The sequence below is a fragment of the Helianthus annuus genome, chromosome 17 (genome assembly GCF_002127325.2).
Source record: "Helianthus annuus cultivar XRQ/B chromosome 17, HanXRQr2.0-SUNRISE, whole genome shotgun sequence".
Classification (NCBI taxonomy): Eukaryota; Viridiplantae; Streptophyta; class Magnoliopsida; order Asterales; family Asteraceae; genus Helianthus; species Helianthus annuus.
In genome coordinates, this window is record NC_035449.2 from 110,681,987 (window position 1) to 110,703,421 (window position 21,435).

Below are 21,435 nucleotides of genomic sequence, written 5' to 3' on the forward strand. Positions count from 1 at the left end.
CTTGTTGTTGAGGGAAATTTTGTGACTCATTTCTTGGTTGTTGAAAGTTTGTTCGTTGATTTTGTTGGTTACTACTATTGTCGGGTTCTCTCCAACCAAGGTTAGGGTGGTTTCGCCATCCTTGGTTGTAGGTGCCCGTTGGGGGACCCGACGGCCTAGGTCTATTATCAATGTAGTTTACTGATTCTGTTTGATCATCTGCTTCTTTCATACAACTCCAACTTTCATGTGGCCCACCACACCCTTCACAAGCCATAACCGAGACTGTTTTTATCATTTCTAACTCTTTAATTTTAGAAGAAAGGGCCTCGATTTGGGCTTGTAAAGAGGTGCTTTCATCAACCTTATGGGCGCCCGGGGCAATAGATTTATTGTCTCGGGGAGTGTGCCACTGGAAGTTGGTTTGAGCAATTTCCTCAATTTGATTATATATTTCATGCGGGCGGCGATTACCTAAAAGTCCCCCGGAGCTAGAGTCAAGTGTTTGTCTTGTGTGTGGCAACAACCCATTATAGAAAGTGGATACTTGTTGCCATATCGCAAGACCGTGATGAGGACACTTTCGCAATAGCTCCTTGAACCTTTCCCAAGTTTCATATAAGGATTCCCCATCCTCTTGTGAATAGGTATTAATTTCAGTCATTAATTTAGCCGTTTTAGCGGGAGGGAAATACTTATATAGAAATTTTTGGGCTAGTTCATCCCAGGTGTTTACCGATCTAGCTGGGAGGGCGTTAAGCCAAGCCTTTGCTCGGTCTTTTAGTGAAAAAGGAAACATTCGGAAGCGGATGGCGTCATTTGATGCTCCATTGATCCGAAAGGTATCACATATTTCTAAGAAATTAGTAATATGTAGATGGGGATCCTTGTCCGCAAGCCCATGGAAGTTTGCAGAGTTTTGAAGCATCTGTATCAAATGCGGCCGAAGTTCGAAGTTATTGGCTTCAACATTCGGTTCATTGATAGCAGCGTCAAGAATACCTACGGTGGGTCGTAGATAATCTATGAGGGTACGTTGGTCCGCCATTGGAAGTAGGTTCCCCGAAACCTTCTCTTGGTTTTTAGCTTTTAGTCTTTTTCTGAGAAAGCGTTCGGGTTCTTCTAGAGGTTCTTTTATATCTTTATTAGAACTGGAGCTCATACACTACGTAGAGGTGGCGTCGGGTTCCAAGTCCTGCAACAAAAACAGAAAAGAATGTTGGTCAGAAGGTTCACCACGACCCTGTGCTCAGTGAACACGGCCCGTGGTTGGAGTTACAGTGATTGTTTTCTGGATCCTTGTTACTGGAGAGTTGGACACGGCCTCGTGTTGCACAGACATGGCTCCGTGGTCAGCCTTCTGTAACTCGGAAAACTAAAAACTGCCAGTAACACTGCTGGGCACGGCCCGTGTCCGACCAGGCACGGCCCGTGCTGAGCTCTGCAGAAACTGAAAAACTAAAAAAAATCCTAAAAAAAATAAAAAGAAAATAAAAAAAATGATTAGGCCGTTGATTCCTAACTTTCTTAAAATCCTTGTGTTCCCCGGCAGCGGCGCCAAAAACTTGATGAGTGCTAGCGTGTATATGTTTTAGGTATATATTTTAAGCCATTTTTACACTTTTTAGCCAAGTTTTAAATTTATAAAACTCGATATTTACTAACACTACACACACATATGGGCAAGTGCACCCATCGTGGACGTAGTATAGTGTTGGTAAGATATCGATGTAGTCCAAGGACACAAGAGCTTTTAGTACCGGTTTATCCTCAACGTCTAATCAAATCAAAATGTTAGAAAAGATTTTAAAACTAAGAAAATAAAACTAACTAAATACTAAAAAATAAAAATAAAAATAAAAAAAGATAGACAAGATGAATCACTTGGATCCGACTCGTGTATAGTGTAACCTTTGATTATTTTCGCACTTTTGCACTTGTTTAAGAGATTATCTTAGTTATTGTAGTAGGCCCCTCTTTTGAAGGTGACGTTACCCTCAACCCAATAGTTTGAGTCAGCAAAGATACAATCCTAAAGGGTCGGATTATTGAAAGATAATTAATTAAGTTATTAATGCAAATTATGGTAGGCCCCTCTTTTGAAGGTGACGTTACCCTCGACTAAGTAGTCTGAGTCAGCAGGGATACAGTCCTAAATAGCCGGGTTATAGTATTAATAGCAGTTTAAATTATGAGGGGGTCAAAGAGTTTGGATCCCCGCCATCCAATACCTTTGGGTATTGAAGGAGATCCTACTAAATTTGACCCAGGTCCCTTGCAGGACCTCTAAACGCTGAACAAGGGCAAGACTCTTACCAAACCGTTACCTTAACCCCCGACCAGGTAGCCAACATACCTCCATATAGACCGTGGAGATATGAATGGTGAAAATCTTTTATTTTATATAGACAGTAAAATAATGTCAAGACACCACGGACAAACGATAAGGAAGAATCACATTCAACATAAGAAACTAGTTATTAAAGTCATTAATACAAAACCATATAAAAAGTGCAAAAGATTAAAAATAAAAAGTATTACACTAGACACTTGTCTTCACCAAGTGATGTAAGAGACTTAGGCAAACATGGCCTTTGATTGTCAAGAACTCTTACGATCAATCTTGGATCCCGAGACGACTCACACACTCTATGATGGACAATGGATGATGGTGATGGATGATGGTGTTATGGTGGTGGTGGGTGGTGGGTGAAGTGTGAGAGAGGTGGTGTGTCAAGGGATAAGTTGAAATGGCTCCAAGCACTCCTATTTATAGGCTGAACAGAAGCTTGGGCACGGCCCCATGCCCGCTGGGCACGACCCCGTGTCCGTCTGACACTCTCTTTCTTCATTATTTGTAATTCGCAATTACAATAAATGCGCCTGCAGTACTCTGACCACGGCCCCGTGGTGGGCAATAGAAGCTTCTATCAATTTGTCTTTTCTGCTGCTTCTTGGGGACAGCCCCGTGCTCGCTGAGCACGGGGCGTGTTCAGTCTTCTGCCTTATTTGTTTTGCTTGGGAAGATGCTGTCGAGGGGTCGGGCAATCCACTTTTGTTCCTTTTCTTGTATTTATGTTAGATTTTGCTGTCTTTTTGCTTCTTTTGTTAATTTGAGCTCATTTAATCCTGAAAATACAAAAGGAAGACAAAAGCACACTTTTTCCAACATTAGTACTAAAAAAGTGTTAGTTTTATGCCACAATTGATATAATTTATATGTTGCATTTTGCGCGTATCACCTTCTCTTTCTCCTTCTCAACCACCTTCTTAACCTCTGACTCAACAGTCCTGAGAGGTTTGATTATAAATTTGGTTTTCTTTGGCGCCGGCTCCTTTGGGTCCTTTAACTCGACTCCCTTAGTTTTCTCAGGGGTCTTCTTCTGGGCCTCTGCAGAAATTAAGCGTCAAAAAGAGATGTCACTAAAGTAAACACAAGTATTAACACCATAACACTAACCTGTAGAGAACTTGTATAGGGAGCGCAGTTTGCTTTGTTTCCCTATCACCGGGGCTTCCCCAGCCTTCTGCGCCGCTTTAACGCCCGCAGCAGTCTCTTTTCTAGTTCTTTTTCTGCTCACCAACTTGGCAGCAGGTTCTTCATGTTCTTCTTCGTCCTCTTCTTCATCAAGTGCGATCGAAGAGGGAGTAGCGCCAGCATCACGGTTCCTTGACCCCGCGCTTCCAGAACTCTTCGAGCCAGCAACGCTGGTTTTCTTCTCACCTATACGGGACAAACCCTCAAGTGAGTCACTTGCAACAACGTAATCTTCCAGGTTACTCTGCCGAAATCGAAGAGCACCTTTATCAGAGGCCCCAGCAGTCGCGCGGCTACTCCCGCCTTTCTTGTTGGTCGCTTCAACATCTATGGTTATCACCTTTCTTCTTCTTGCTCGTTTTCTTCTTCTTCTTCTTCTCCTCCGGATCTATGCCAAGGTCGCGCAACACACCTGCAAAGATGTTAGACCAGGAACTTAGCTCCCCATTTGATGATCCTACAGACTCTTCGCTGGAAAGATAAAGAATCTCTTTCCCAGTGGAAGTCACAGCACGCAAGGGTCTGGGGTTGTGTTGATGCGCACCTTCGGTTGCAGTAGTAGGATTGGCAAAGGCTCCAGCAAGGGGATAAAGAAAATGGCCTTTGATCCGCTCGTACCAATAAGGCTCCCCTGATTCCAGCGGGCGCACACCAATAGATCCATCAAAGGTGGGGAAAGCAGCTTGATACAGGTGTGCCTCTACAATCAAATTCAACAGATAAGCGCAAGCAAATCACAAAGCAAGATAAATAAGAGAAACAACATACCTCTATCTTCAAACTTCAGAATCGGAACCTTGTTGCTAGTCTTCGGCCACTTGTCACTCATCTGCGCCGCAACTAAGACATTTTCACCAAAAATCCAATTTAGTGTTGCAGTCAGTTCAAATACCAGTCGGCTCCCTTGGGGATTGCCAGTTCCTCCTTCTCAATTGTATCCAGCTCGCGGAAGATTATCGCGATCGGAATGACCTCTTCTCTGATGAAGAAGAATTTCTGCTTCCAATCATTAAAGCTCTTAGGAGGATTTAACAGAATTTTCTTGGCCGAACCGCGGTTGCCGAAAGAATAAAACCCTCTGTTCCTAATCAACTAGTAAAACACCCTGAACTTCTCGACTGTGGGTTCTATCCCATGAGATCGACACAGGAACTCGAAGTGTCGCACCCTCACCATGCCGGCGGGACTCATCTGAGATATGTGAAAACCGTAGTAATGAAGTATATGAGCCATAAACTTTGTCGCCGGCAACCTGAAGTTCCCCTGAAGGAAGAAGTCTTCAAAAAGGGTTATATACCCCGTTGGTGCGTCGGCGGCAGTCTGACCCTGCCGGGGATATTGGGCATCCCATTCTGGTGGGAACCGGAACCCTCTGGTTATCTGTTCAAACAACCCTTGATCCCATTTGAGAACAGAGAGGGGACCTTCTTCAACGTGAGTTTCTTCTTCAGCCATGAGAATACTTGAATATGAAGGTCTACTCCGAGAAACTTGAAGAACGTTCAAAAACTTGAAGATCTGCTGTGGAAGAGATGAAGATTTGAAGAAATTTTGAATACTCGAGAGAGAAAAGAGAAAGCAAAGAAAGGTTTGTGCAATCTTCTCTCCTTTCGTCGACTATTTATACTCATCGCATTTAATGCGATGGGTAAACGTGCCGGATTCACCGCGCGCGTAACCAATCAGGAGCTGCCACGTAAGGCGGGATTTTTGGAGTGACGGTTACCACGGCGCGTGGGCCTCACTTGCCTGACGAAAAGCTGAACCGTCAGTGACAGCATGATGATGGCCGTGTCAGCTGTCAACTCAAACGTCGCCGTCAACGACATTTCGCACCAACCTGTCAGAATTCAAAATTCGAGGTTTTTCCCGCTCAAAGTTACTACAAACTTCATGCAGAAGTTACCAAGGCCGCGCATCAAAAGCAAGAACTACCAACAGGCTAATCTGGTAGTCGCGCCGTAATAAGTGACAAACACTTACACGCGCGCCGCCTACCAAGACCTAGCAAACATTTTTCAAAGCCAACACTTTCTTTTTTTAAGTCCAGAGCTCCAACCACTTACTTCGCGCGTGAAGCAGCACTGGACTGGGGGACTTGAAGGGGTATGGTCCCAAAAAGCCGCGCAGACCATTTTCAAGTCACGCGCTGGACCATACTCCAGACTCAGAAAGTTGATCAATCTTCAGACCCGCGCGGGCTGCTCAGGAAAAGCTTGACCTCACGCGAGGTCCAAACAAGATATGACATCAGTTTCCACACTTAGTGTTCTGAATAAGAGCCTCAGCCCCTACAACCCTGCGCGGGCTAGTTACGTGCTCAGCAAGGGTCGCACAGGAGTTAAGGCGCAAGGCCACTTCAGAGAGTACAAAAGGTACAAGTGGTAGAAGAATAAGCCAATCAGCATCCTCGAGCCTGTGCTCTATCGTGCTCTATGATCGTCTGATGTGCAGGAGACAGAGAGTACACAAGGACGCCAATGTGGCACCAATCAGGGGGCGGCGACACCTGCCCCATGATCTCCACTTACTTGCTGATGGCAGAGGGACAACAAGGCCGACAACTAGGACACGTGGCTCCAATCATGGTGCGCCAGCACCGGAGATCTTCTAGAAGACATTAACGGTCGATACCAGTGAGACAAGGAGGATATTCCCTGTTTGTCGCCTTCCGTCCCAAGGCCCATCAGCCCATCTCCTCTTACACCTATCCGGCTATAAATAGAGACCTCCATGCACAGGTTAACCATTCTCTTCTCCCTACTCTCACTCTTAACACACACTTATTTCCTCAAAGCAGTTACTTATTCTCACGCCGGAGTATGGTTAAGAGAGAAACCCCCATATTCCCCTCTTAACGAGCTAACGGTGTTGCTGTTTTGCAGGAAGAACAGATCAAGTCGGAGCTCAGGAAAGCTTAAGAAGATTAACCCTCATATTTGAAACATAAACCAAACTAATTAACCCTAAAATTAGTTCCGTATTTCTTCTGTTACATTATTCATGTAAAATATATTGGATTGGAATGATAAAATTATCTTATAAGCTATGTGGTTATAGTAATTCTGAACCTTAATTAGTATGCAAAGTTATTCCAATTATAGTTAAGATAATTTTAAAAATACACCAATCGTTGTAATATTTTCACTCTATTCTGAAAGTGCTCGCCTTTGAATTTGATTCTTTTACAACCTCTTCCGGTAGAGGATTGATGTCGTCGAAGATTTTTTTAAGCTTGCCTTACAGATAAATAAATAAACCGATACTACCCCGAAGCGCCGAGCTTTGGCTAAAGTGCCGAGTATTATCCTGAAGCGCTAAGCTTTGGCCAAAGCTGAGTATTACCCAAAACACTGGCAGCACTTCAGATGCCAAAATAGACAAAGGGGGTGTTTGATTAGACGGGGCCATATTTTTAACTAGGTTTTCTACATTATCAGAGAGTAATTAATCAATAGATCACTTGTCTTTTTTTTTTTTTTTTTATATAACTAGCAATAGATCGAGCAAGCGTACATGTTAAATATAGTAATATTAATTTACAAAATAGTAATTAAGGTTTCAAAGTGTTTCAGTTAGATCCTTTGTAAAAGAAAAGTTGTTTAATCAAATTATTCAAGTTTATTTTAATAAATTTTTTTATCTGAATAGCAGGTCAACAATCCTATATGATATTTCTTTTCATTATACGATGACATGATGACTTAAAAAGAAATGATATATTGGATCGATTATATTATTTATGTAAAATTTATAGGATTGGAATGACAAAAAAAACTTTGAGTTATCTTTTTTTTTTTTTTTTGAATGGCTAAACTTGCACACCATGAGGATTGAACCCATGACCTCCTATTATTCTACAATCCTATATGATATTTCTTTTGATTATACGATGACATGATGACTTAAAAAGAAATGATATATTGGATCGATTAAATGGCTAAACTTGCACACCATGATAAATTTGAGTTATCTGAATAATACAAATCTAAAACTTAATTATTATTATTTTAAAAGTTATCCCAATTATATTAGGCTAATAGTAACAATACACCAACCGCTGTAATCTAATAATTGCATTTTTATTCTATTCTAAAAGTGCTTGCCTTTGATTCTTTTAGGGTGTAAGGGGTGCTCACCTAAGAGGTGAGTCCCCTCTCTTACGCCCAACCAATCCTCGTGTGCCACGTCAACTCCCCTCTTAAACTCCCCTAACACCCTAAATTGATGGCGGCACTCCCCTCTTAGGTGAATTGGTTTTTTTTTTTTTTTTAAAAAAGAAAAAGAAAAGCATTGATTGGTCAAGCTCTCCCTCTCTCCTCCCTCTCTCCTCTCCTCTCTTCGGTGAACCCCCACCCATTTCACTCCCCTCACCCACTCACCTAAGGGATGGCGGCGGTGTTCCCCTTAGGTGAATGGGGTCACCGAATGCATTCCACTCTTACACCCCGTACACCCTTACAACTTCTTCCGGTGGGAGGATTGAAGTCATTGAAGATTTTTTCAAACTCGCCTAACAAAGAAACCGATGCTACGATGAAACATGTTTTGTAACTAATCGTCAATCCGGATTTTTGTAGTATAAGACTGGAGGGTATGGAGAGCCTCATCCCCAAGGGGATGGGCCGTCACGTCACCGCCACATAGGAGGGGTTTGAAGGGGATGGACCTAGGGGTGGGGGATGAACCCCTTTATATATATATATATATATATATATATATATATATATATATATATATATATATATATATATATATATATATATATATATATATATATATATAGGGTAGGGTTCACGAGTGAACAATGGTGTATTTGTGAACAAAAATGAACAAATCTTGTCGATTGATTTTTCAAGATGATGGGATTTTATATTAATGGCATTTTTGTAATTCTTATATGTTACTTGGTTTTTAATTAAATGGTATGAGGGCTAATTAGTAATTTCCATCATAAATATTAGTTAATAGGTAATCAAATCACAAATCAAAATATGCAATCCCTTAAAAGTTGTCCTTTCTCTCTCTAGAAACTGAATATGACGCCCCTTTTTCTTCTTCCTGCATTGCATTCTTCTTCACCATTTTCATCACGATTAAACCTCTCCAACTAGATAATCAAGGTAACAATTTAAGTGTATTCTGTTTTTTTCTTCAACTATTTTAGCCGATTGTGTATATTCAAGTTTTTTTATTTGATTTTTTCATGTCAAAGCTAGGGTTTTAGTTAAATGTTTATATAAAGAATATAAAGACATTTCTTATTTCAATAAACTTGAATTAAGATGCTGGAAGTACATTTGATTTTTGGTTTTTCTAGTATATTTGTTCTAATTATGGGAAAGAGATGTTAGGGTTCATACACATATGAATACTTTACTTTTTTCTTCATTCGATTATACACACGTGTATTGTGTAGTAATCATTTATACACCAGTGTACTGTACAATAATTATTGTTGTCTTCATTCGATTATACACATGCATTCTCTATACACATGCGTATTGTACATATTTAGGGATTGTACGCATATGTAACAACAGTAATACACTTCTGTATAAATAAAAATTATAGATATGTATGGTTATGTACATTTATGTAATAACAATTATACAATATTGTTTTCTGTGGTTTTTGCCATTGCAGTTTTTGTATCTTAACAATGCTAAATGTCAACAAATTAGATAATAAAAGAACAGAGCCATCAATAAGCTATTGGAACCTCAGAGGTTAACTATGAGACAGTAGCAGGAAATAACGAATGGTGGGTTCAGGTTGGGGAAAATTAGAGAGTTGTACGAAGGTGAGGCTGTATGTTCACAGGCAAACATATATCGTGAAAGAGTTATAAATGAAGCACATCACTTTGTCGGCAACAAAAAGAAGATATATATTTGAAAATTCTAGTTGTTTGTTTCTTTTGTTTTGTTTGGTGTTAAGCTTTTGGTTAGCATTCAAGTGTTTGGGTGAAAATGTTTAGAACATGAATCGAATTGATGGTTGATGTTTTTTCGGTTGTTTGTCATATTATAAAAAAATAAATTTTTGGTGGTTCAATTATGCATAACATCCTTGCCAGTGCATTTATTGTTAATATTCATTATATCTCTATCATGTGTGTATACATACTTATAAGTTAGAACAATTTTTTTAACTCAGATTCATGTCAGTTTTGACTGTTGTGCGGTTATGCACTTGTGTAGTTGATGAAAACACATATTACCACTCGTATGTACATATGTGTAGTTCTCATTTATATACCTGTGTACTGTACAATACATATATTCGAAAAGACGCCAGAGACTCTTAAACGAACGAACCATAAAAAACAACTCATCATCGTTTCCTTAACCACCAAGCCCGACGTCGGTTGCAACACCAATGACTACCAAAGATGAAGGGCTTTGATTTTTATATAAATAAGGGTTAGGATCATTTGTGAACATTTTTATATTTGTGAACAAAACGAACTCATCCTGGCCCTTGATCTTGTTTAAAAATTATAAGGGTAGGATTGTAATTAGACAATTAAACACTATTTTTTAAATTTAATATAGTTAGTTACCATATGTATCTTAACAACCCCTACATTATTGGGATCAAAACATCCGAATCATGAATTTAGAAGCATCAATCAAAATAAAACTAAAACCCACGTCCATCTTCATGTTCATCATCTTCTTCCATGTCAACAAACTCCACAATCATTACTATAAAAATATTTACTATGAAATACTATTGGAAAAAAAAATATTTTATGTCACCAATAGTGGGAAACCGATGTGGAAGGATTCTATCTTCATTTTATCTTTAACTTTTTCTTTGTTAATTTCTTGATTTTGTCTGTTCAATTTTGTTTCATTTGGTCAATGGCTTTTTGTCAGTCAATGACTATTTAGGTTTTATTTTTATTAAAATCAAAGCCCTTCATCTTTGGTAGTCATTGGTGTTGCAACCGACGTCGGGCTTGGTGGTTAAGGAAACGAAGATGAGTTGTTTTTTATGGTTCGTTCGTTTAAGAGTCTCTGGCGTCTTTTCGAATATATGTATTGTACAGTACACAGGTATATAAATGAGAACTACACATATGTACATACGAGTGGTAATATGTGTTTTCATCAACTACACAAGTGCATAACCGCACAACAGTCAAAACTGACATGAATCTGAGTTAAAAAAAAAATTGTTCTAACTTATAAGTGTGTATACACACATGATAGAGATATAATGAATATTAACAATAAATGCACTGGCATGGATGTTATGCATAATTGAACCACCAAAAATTTATTTTTTTATAATATGACAAACAACCGAAAAAACATCAACCATCAATTCGATTCATGTTCTAAACATTTTCACCCAAACACTTGAATGCTAACCAAAAGCTTAACACCAAACAAAACAAAAGAAACAAACAACTAGAATTTTCACATATATATCTTCTTTTTGTTGTCGACAAAGTGATGAGCTTCATTTATAACTCTTTCACGATATATGTTTGCCTGTGAACATACAGCCTCACCTTCGTACAACTCTCTAATTTTCCCCAACCTGAACCCACCATTCGTTATTTCCTGCTACTGTCTCATAGTTAACCTCTGAGGTTCCAATAGCTTATTGATGGCTCTGTTCTTTTATTATCCAATTTGTTGACATTTAGCATTGTTAAGATACAAAAACTGCAATGGCAAAAACCACAGAAAACAATATTGTATAATTGTTATTACATAAATGTACATAACCATACATATCTATAATTTTTATTTATACAGAAGTGTATTACTGTTGTTACATATGTGTACAATCCCTAAATATGTACAATACGCATGTGTATAGAGAATGCATGTGTATAATCGAATGAAGACAACAATAATTATTGTACAGTACACTGGTGTATAAATGATTACTACACAATACACGTGTGTATAATCGAATGAAGAAAAAAGTAAAGTATTCATATGTGTATGAACCCTAACATCTCTTTCCCATAATTAGAACAAATATACCAGTAAAACCAAAAATCAAATGTACTTCTAGCATCTTAATTCAAGTTTATTGAAATAAGAAATGTCTTTATATTCTTTATATAAACATTTAACTAAAACCCTAGCTTTGACATGAAAAAATCAAATAAAAAAACTTGAATATACACAATCGGCTAAAATAGTTGAAGAAAAAAACAGAATACACTTAAATTGTTACCTTGATTATCTAGTCGGAGAGGTTTAATCGTCATGAAAATGGTGAAGAAGAATGCAATGCAGGAAGAAGAAAAAGGGGCGTCATATTCAGTTTCTAGAGAGAGAAAGGACAATTTTTAAGGGATTGCATATTTTGATTTGTGATTTGATTACCTATTAACTAATATTTATGATGGAAATTACTAATTAGCCCTCATACCATTTAATTAAAAACCAAGTAACATATAAGAATTACAAAAATGCCATTAATATAAAATCCCATCATCTTGAAAAATCAATGGACAAGATTTGTTCATTTTTGTTCACAAATACACAATTGTTCACTCATGAACCCTACCCTATATATATATATATATATATATATAGGGTTAGGATCATTTGTGAACATTTTTATATTTGTGAACAAAACGAACTCATCCTGGCCCTTGATCTTGTTTAAAAATTATAAGGGTAGGATTGTAATTAGACAATTAAACACTATTTTTTAAATTTAATATAGTTAGTTACCATATGTATCTTAACCACCCCTACATTATTGGGATCAAAACATCTGAATCATGAATTTAGAAGCATCAATCAAAATAAAACTAAAACCCACGTCCATCTTCATGTTCATCATCTTCTTCCATATCAACAAACTCCACAATTATTACTATAAAAATATTTACTATGAAACACTATTGGAAAAAAAAAATATTTTATATCACCAATAGTGGGAAACCGATGTGGAAGGATTCTATCTTCATTTTATCTTTAACTTTTTCTTTGTTAATTTCTTGATTTTGTCTGTTCAATTTTGTTTCTTTTGGTCAATGGCTTTTTGTCAGTCAATGACTATTTAGGTTTTATTTATATAAATATAGGGTAGGGTTCATGAGTGAACAATGGTGTATTTGTGAACAAAAATGAACAAATCTTGTCCATTGATTTTTCAAGATGATGGGATTTTATTTTAATGGCATTTTTGTAATTCTTATATGTTACTTGGTTTTTAATTAAATGGTATGAGGGCTAATAAGTAATTTCCATCATAAATATTAGTTAATAGGTAATCAAATCACAAATCAAAATATGCAATCCCTTAAAAGTTGTCCTTTCTCTCTCTAGAAACTGAATATGACGCCCCTTTTTCTTCTTCCTGCATTGCATTCTTCTTCACCATTTTCATGACGATTAAACCTCTCCGACTAGATAATCAAGGTAACAATTTAAGTGTATTCTGTTTTTTTCTTCAACTATTTTAGCCGATTGTGTATATTCAAGTTTTTTTATTTGATTTTTTCATATCAAAGCTAGGGTTTTAGTTAAATGTTTATATAAAGAATATAAAGACATTTCTTATTTCAATAAACTTGAATTAATATGCTGGAAGTACATTTGATTTTTGGTTTTTCTGGTATATTTGTTCTAATTATTGGAAAGAGATGTTAGGGTTCATACACATATGAATACTTTACTTTTTTCTTCATTCGATTATACACACGTGTATTGTGTAGTAATCATTTATACACCAGTGTACTGTACAATAATTATTGTTGTCTTCATTCGATTATACACATGCATTCTATATACACATGCGTATTGTACATATTTAGGGATTGTACACATATGTAACAACAGTAATACACTTCTGTATAAATAAAAATTATAGATATGTATGGTTATGTACATTTATGTAATAACAATTATACAATCTTGTTTTCTGTTGTTTTTGCCATTGCAGTTTTTGTATCTTAACAATGCTAAATGTCAACAAATTGGATAATAAAAGAACAGAGTCATCAATAAGCTATTGGAACCTCAGAGGTTAACTATGAGACAGTAGCAGGAAATAACGAATGGTGGGTTCAGGTTGGGGAAAATTAGAGAGTTGTACGAAGGTGAGGCTGTATGTTCACAGGCAAACATATATCGTGAAAGAGTTATAAATGAAGCTCATCACTTTGTCGGCAACAAAAAGAAGATATATATGTGAAAATTCTAGTTGTTTGTTTCTTTTGTTTTGTTTGGTGTTAAGCTTTTGGTTAGCATTCAAGTGTTTGGGTGAAAATGTTTAGAACATGAATCGAATTGATGGTTGATGTTTTTCCGGTTGTTTGTCATATTATAAAAAAATAAATTTTTGGTGGTTCAATTATGCATAACATCCTTGCCAGTGCATTTATTGTTAATATTCATTATATCTCTATCATGTGTGTATACACACTTATAAGTTAGAACAATTTTTTTTAACTCAGATTCATGTCAGTTTTGACTGTTGTGCGGTTATGCACTTGTGTAGTTGATGAAAACACATATTACCACTCGTATGTACATATGTGTAGTTCTCATTTATATACCTGTGTACTGTACAATACATATATTCGAAAAGACGCCAGAGACTCTTAAACGAACGAACCATAAAAAACAACTCATCTTCGTTTCCTTAACCACCAAGCCCGACATCGGTTGCAACTCCAATGACTACCAAAGATGAAGGGCTTTGATTTTTATTTAAATAAAACCTAAATAGTCATTGACTGACAAAAAGCCATTGACCAAATGAAACAAAATTGAACAGACAAAATCAAGAAATTAACAAAGAAAAAGTTAAAGATAAAATGAAGATAGGGAGTCGCTAAAATAAAAACCACCTCCAGTTGTAAGAACCGCGAGAACCACTCTCAACCAATCAGATTATGCCAACTAAAAGGGTATTTTAGTTTTTTCCCCCAAATGTCAAATCCTCACTCTCTCTCTCCATTTAAGGCTTGTCTCTCTCCTCATCCCCCCTCTCTCTATTTTAATGTTTCTCTATCTTCTAAATTGAAATGCTTTCTCTCTCTTGTATCATAAGCTCTCTTTTCTCTCTCTTATATCACAAGCTCTCTTTTGATCGGTGGTGAGTAATACACTTTGATCTAAAGTTTTTTCTTCATCAAACACCAATAACAACAAAAAAAAGAAACGACAGCGGTGGGGGTGACGGTTCCGGCGGTGGTGAGGAGCGACGGTGAATGGTGGTTGGTGGCGGGGGGTGACGGTGTTGGTTGCTTATAACATTGGGGTTGGTGGTGGCGGCATCTCCGGCGGCATCTTCGGCCTCCTTTTCCTCTCTGCCGCCCCCTTTTGCGATCGGTGTTTGGTAGTGGTTGCATTGGGTTTGGTGGCGGAGCATCACTTACTGGAGGTGGAGGTCCACGGTGGTCGACGATGACGGCGCGGTGATGATGATCAGCAAAAGTGATAGGTGTGTTGTAGTGGTGGAGATGGTGTGCCGAAACAGGGGGCCTATCGTCCGCCGCCGCGCCACCGTAACAGTGGTGGCCGACCCCCGTCTGCCGTCTGATGATGGTTGTGTTCTTTTTTATGATAGTTTTTCACTTGATTTTGTGTTAAAGATAGTTGAAATACCTTCTGTGTGAGATGGGTTTTCTTGATTTATGTTAAAGATGGTGGGAACACCTACTGTGATGAGGTAAGCACATTTTGATGGGTTTTTTTTCATTTTTTTATGATTCAACATTTAGATGGGGGTTTTCTTGATTTCTTTGATTTGATGGGGTTTCTTTTGATTTGTGTTAAAGATGTAGATATACCTTCTGTGATGAGATGGGTTTTTTTTGTGATGAGATAGGTTTTTCTTGAACGAAGATTTCCGGTCAGTTGGGTGTTTTTTGAATGATGCAGGTTGTTTGAATGATGCATTTGTATTCTTTGATTCTGTGGGTTTTGATATGTTAGACTGGGTGGCGATGATGCAAAAAAAAAATCGTAGATTTTAATGACGATGGCGCGGCAAGGATGGTGGAGAGTAGGTTTTTGAAAATGCAACCCCACTTTGCAGCCTTTTAATTATCGGGAAAGCTGAGCCAAACCCCGTTTTTTTTTCGAGATACCCATTGTTTTGCTGTTGTTGGTTTTTTTATTTTTTTCCCAGTCGATGATGATAACAATCTATCGGAGACACCTACCGAGTTTGCGAGTTCTGAGTGCGTTCGTTTTTCGTAAAACGTAAAAAGTTTTAGGTAAAACGTAAATCGTAAATTTTTTTTAGTTAAACGTAAAAAGTTTTATGTAAAATGTAAAAAACCGGCGCGTAAAACGTAAAAACGTAAAAAATGTTAACGTAAAAAACTGGCGCGTAAAACGTAAAAAAACGTTAACGTAAAAAACCGACGCGTAAAACGTAAAAAAACGTTAACGTAAAAAACCGGCGGGTAAAACGTAAATAACGTTAACGTAAAAACGGCGTTAAAAAAGTTAACATAAAAACCGGGCGCGTAAAACATAAAAAAAACCGGGCGCGTAAAACGTAAAAAAATCGTTAACGTAAAAAACGTGAACGTAAAAAAAACCGGGCGCGTAAAAAACCGGCGCGTAAAACGTAAAAAAACGTTAACGTAAAAAACCGGCGCGTAAAACGTAAAAAAACGTTAACGTAAAAAAACGGCGCGTAAAACGTAAATAACGTTAACGTAAAAACCGGACGTAAAAAAACGACTCTTCAAAACGTTTTTTTTAACAAATCTTAAAAAAAATTATCATAAAAATCTGATTTCAAAAAATTATTTAACAAAAAATCTGTTTCTTAATAAAAAATAAATTAAGATAAAAGGTAATTAATGAATAAGACAAAAAAGACAATTAAAAATAATATATATAAAACGACAAAAAAGCAATTTTACTTATATACCCTTTTAGATTAAAATATTAAAGACATAATAAGACAAAATCTATTTAATATTAATTTAAACTACTTTTAATCTTGTCCATCCATCTTCTTGGTCTAATGGCTAGAAAGTGGTTCTCGTGGTTCTTACAACTGGAGGTGGTTTTCATTTTAACGGTCCCCATGGCTAGAAAGTGGTTCTCGTGGTTCTTACAACTGGAGGTGGTTTTCATTTGTGATGAGATGGGTTTTTCTTGAACGAAGATTTCTGGTCAGTTGGGTGTTTTTTGAATGATGCAGGTTGTTTGAATGATGCATTTTGTATTCTTTGATTCTGTGGGTTTTGATATGTTAGACTGGGTGGCGATGATGCAAAAAAAAAAATCGTAGATTTTAATGACGATGGCGCGGCAAGGATGGTGGAGGGTAGGTTTTTGAACATGCAACCCCACTTTGCAGCCTTTTGATTATCGGGAAAGCTGAGCCAAACCCCGTTTTTTTTTTTCGAGATACCCATTGTTTTGTTGTTGTTGGTTTTTTTATTTTTTTCCCCAGTCGATGATGATAACAATCTATCTGAGACACTTACCGAGTTTGCGATTTCTGAGTGCGTTCGTTTTTCGTAAAACGTAAAAAGTTTTAGGTAAAACGTAAATCGTAAAATTTTTTTAGTAAAACGTAAAAAGTTTTACGTAAAATGTAAAAAACCGGCGCGTAAAACGTAAAAACGTAAAAAAGCTAACGTAAAAAAACCGGCGCGTAAAACGGAAAAAAACGTTAACGTAAAAAATCGACGCGTAAAACGTAAAAAACGTTAACGTAAAAAACCGGCGGGTAAAACGTAAATAACGTTAACGTAAAACGGCGTTAAAAAAGTTAACGTAAAAATCGGGCGCGTAAAACGTAAAAAAGAAACCGGGCGCGTAAAACGTAAAAAAATCGTTAACGTAAAAAAACGTTAACGTAAAAAAAACTGTGCGCGTAAAACGTAAAAAAACGTTAACGTAAAAAACCGGCGCGTAAAACGTAAATAACATTAACGTAAAAACCGGGCGTAAAAAAACGGCTCTTCAAAACGTTTTTTTTAAACAAATCTTAAAAAAAATTATCATAAAAATCTGATTTCAAAAAATTATTTAACAAAAAATCTGTTTCTTAATAAAAAAAATAAATTAAGATCAAAGGTAATTAATGAATAGGACAAAAAAGACAATTAAAAATAATATATATAAAAAGAAAAAAAAAACAATTTTAATTATATACTCTTTTGGATTAAAATATTAAAGACATAATAAGACAAAATCTATTTAATATTAATTTAACTAGTTTTAATCTTGTCCATCCATCTTCTTGATCTAATGGCTAGAAAGTGGTTCTCGTGGTTCTTACAACTGGAGGTGGTTTTCATTTTAGCGGTCCCCTATATATATATATATATACCATTAGTAATAGTATCGAGATGGTGACGACCTTTTTACAAGATTAGCAAATCATATAGTTTAGTTTATAAGGCAAATTAAAACCGGTCATATTTTAAAACTCCTTTAAATTTGATTGTTGGAGAAACATAGACAAGGTTCCCTTAAATCACTTAACTATTGACTTGTTATCTTAACTCTATACCAAAATTACTCATAATATTAGGACCATTTGTAAAAGAGGGTAAGCGGATGTTACTTATGCCATGATTCAATACTTGATGAGCTTAGCTCATCATAATTTTTATGAACAAAATAGAATTTGAAACTATCTTACTTGAGATCGAAGAGAGATTACTTGAACAACGGAGAGTCTTCAATGCTTGAAGATTTTATTTATTTATTATTTTACAAGTACAGAAATAAGGAAAAGAGAGAGATGCCCAAAATTGGCGTGTCTCCCCTATTACACAAATCCCCTCTTTATACTAAAAGAAAAGATAATTGATAAGATACTCGGGTACTCATTGGGCCCCATAGACAGCTATCTTCAATCAATTTTTCTGTTCTTTTGATACACACAATACATTTTTTGAAAGTAGAATAAGATACTATGTTAGTGGGTATAGCCCACCATTAGCTCTTGTCTTCTGCTTTCATTATTGTTATAGTAATTATTCGATGCTATATAATGGCACCTATGACCCTAATCAGGTCTAAAATGCAGAGATTCCCTCATATAATGGAGGGACATAATATCTTCTTTTTCTTCTTGTCTTCTTTCTCTTTGTCAGTCTTTATTTGAGAAGACTGTTCTTGTGGGTCTTCTTGTAATTCCCCAAACTCTTCTTTCATTTTTTCCAAATATTCATTTATTTGGGTATCAAGATTTTTGTCATCAATTTCTTCAGTTTCTTGCCCTTCTCCTGCTAGACATGAGAATTGATTATAATCTTCTTGACTGTTTGATGATATGGACATGGCTTTAGACGAATTTTCTGTTGAGAAATGTTTTCTAATTTCCCTTTTCATCTCTTCCATATAAGACTTTATAATTTCATCTTTTGAAACATCCTGCTTTTCAGTGATGAGCCTTCTAGAAATTTGCTCCCATGGACTAGGAAGCTGCCTTTGTTGCTTCTTTGCGATCTGCAGCTTATATTGTTCGATCTTGGTATTAATCAAATTTACAGTTTCTTGAGCTTCTATAAGCTTGGTGGATTCCTTTGTTTAAATCATCTTGTTCCAGAACTTTGTATAACAAGTTCTTTTGAGACATGGAAAATTATCTCTTAGGGTATATCCTGTGGTTGGCTTCCACTTCCAGATCCATGGAATAGAGAATTCTATAAAAAAGTACATCGAAGCTATACCTTCAAACCAAGTGTTGTTATAATTTGCTTCTATAAGATCTAGAGATACACGAACCCATTCTGTATATAAACTTTTGAATGGTTCAGGCAAAATTTGAACTGTTGGTCCATATAATAGGAACCATTTTTGAAACCAGCAAGGTATTCCTTGTTTGAACACATTATCACTAACTTTTATAAACCATGAATGTTTCTTCTTTGAGTTTTCGTAAAACAGACATTTTTCAAAACTCTGGATATAATCCCAGTAATTATACTTATAAGTTTGTCTATTATTTGTTTCTGGATATATAAATTCCCTCTCTTTTATAGTACTTAGCCCCCATTTTTGTGGAGGTATGATACCCTTTATAAAGATTTTGCTGAAATTATACATATGTTTTTCCCTATCACTAGGATAAAAATGTCTAATTTCAGCTGTTTCCGTTAATTGGAGAATATTTTCAAAATACTGACGAGTTTTATAAGAAGTTGCATCATAGGATGCGGGGTCTAAATATTTTTGCATGAGGACCCAAGGGTCATCAAGAAGTTTTATGTCTTCTTGGTTTAGAATTATTATTTTCTTTTGCCTCTCGGTTATGAACCAAGAGTCATCTTCATCATTGTCTTGTAATGTTGTAGCATAGGTAGGAGTTTTTGTGATCTCTTTCTCCTTTTGGGCCTTTATAAGGTCCATGATCTTTTCATATAAGGGATCATTTTGATTGATTTGGATATCTCCTGTATCTGTGCTGCTTATGACCTCATTTGAGCTAGAAGCGATATTTGAAGCTATGAGTCTTCTGTTCCCTATTTGGGCTAAAACTATATCCTGCCTGTTATTACTAGTAGAATTGTGACCTCTCCCCCTATAAGAAGGAGTCTGGCTTCTTCCATAAGAGGAGGATTTTCCTCTTCCCCTTGGAATCATAGCTGAAAAACAAAATCATAAAAGTTATCCGCAGGAAAGTATAATTTCCTTATCATACAAGGCTTTTATTCTGCCCTGTGCTTCATAAATTGTTTTATAATAAGACCTGATACTCATTTCTTTATAAAGAGGATGTTGAGTAAAATCATGTCTGATGTTATTGATTCTGATCATTTGATCTCTTATAATTAAATCCTGAATATTCATGTCATCCCATAATTTATGAATTGAGATTTTCAGAGGGCCTTTAATTTTCATCTAGATATTCCCTGGAAAGAAAATCAGGAAGACTATTATCACTCCCTTTTTTATATGATATTTCAAAATCAAATGGGGCTAATTGGGATTGCCATCTAGCAAACATTTGCTTAGATACATCATGTTTGAAGTCCTTATTGAACATAAACTTAGCTGCTTGGCAATCTGTTTTTATTAGAAATTTTTGATTATATAAATCATCTTGAAATTTTAACACGCATTTTAAAATAGCTAGTATCTCTTTTGCTATAGTAGCGTAGTTCTTTTGACTTTCTATCCATTTTCCTGAATGAAATCTTACAAGATATTCTTGTTTATTATGAGGAGAAATCTGTTTCAATATGCCTCCGTATCCTATGTCTGAGGCATCTGTTTCAACTATCTTTTCCCAATTTGGATTTGCAATAGACAAACAAGGAAGATTAGAGACCTTTTGTTTTATTTTAATAACTGCCTTGGTATGATTTTCATTCCAAGGTTTAGGACTCTTTTTTAATCTATCATATAATATAGACGAATCTCGAGCCAAGTTTTCATAATAAGGAGCTATATAATTTAAACTCCCTAGGAATCTTTGAAGCTGGTTTTTATCTATAATTTTGTCTGGAAACCTATTAGCAAATTCGATACTTCTATTAATAGGAATTATCTTTCCTTTTTCTATAATATGCCCTAAAAATCTGACATTTGTTTGAAATAACATCATTTTGGGACTAGAGATAACCAACCCATTTCTTATAATAATATCTTTAAATAAATTTAAATGTTTAAAATGGGTTTCAATGTCTTTTGAAAATACTAGAATATCATCTATATAAACTATTATAAAGTTTGAGAAAGGTATGAATATATTATTCATAATCTTTTGGAATTTTGAAGGGGCATTTTTGAGACCGAAAGGCATAACATTCCATTCATATTGTCCGAAAGGAACATTAAAGGTTGTCTTATATCTATCCTTTTGATCTATTTGAATTTGCCAATATCCTGATTTTAAATCAAATTTTGAAAATATTAGAGCGTCATATAACCTATCCAGTAAGTCTTTCTTATTTGGAATTGGATATCTTATCCACTTTAAAACTTTGTTTAAAGGCTTAT

At 36.1% G+C, this 21,435-nt stretch overlaps 1 non-coding gene across 1 annotated transcript; it reads left to right on the top strand.

Annotated features, from left to right (window-relative positions):
• Window positions 1-542: 542 nt before the first annotated feature.
• On the top strand, window positions 543-649 carry LOC118489375. Its single transcript, XR_004887394.1, has one exon. It is a non-coding gene; the product is annotated as a small nucleolar RNA R71 (small nucleolar RNA).
• Window positions 650-21,435: the final 20,786 nt, after the last annotated feature.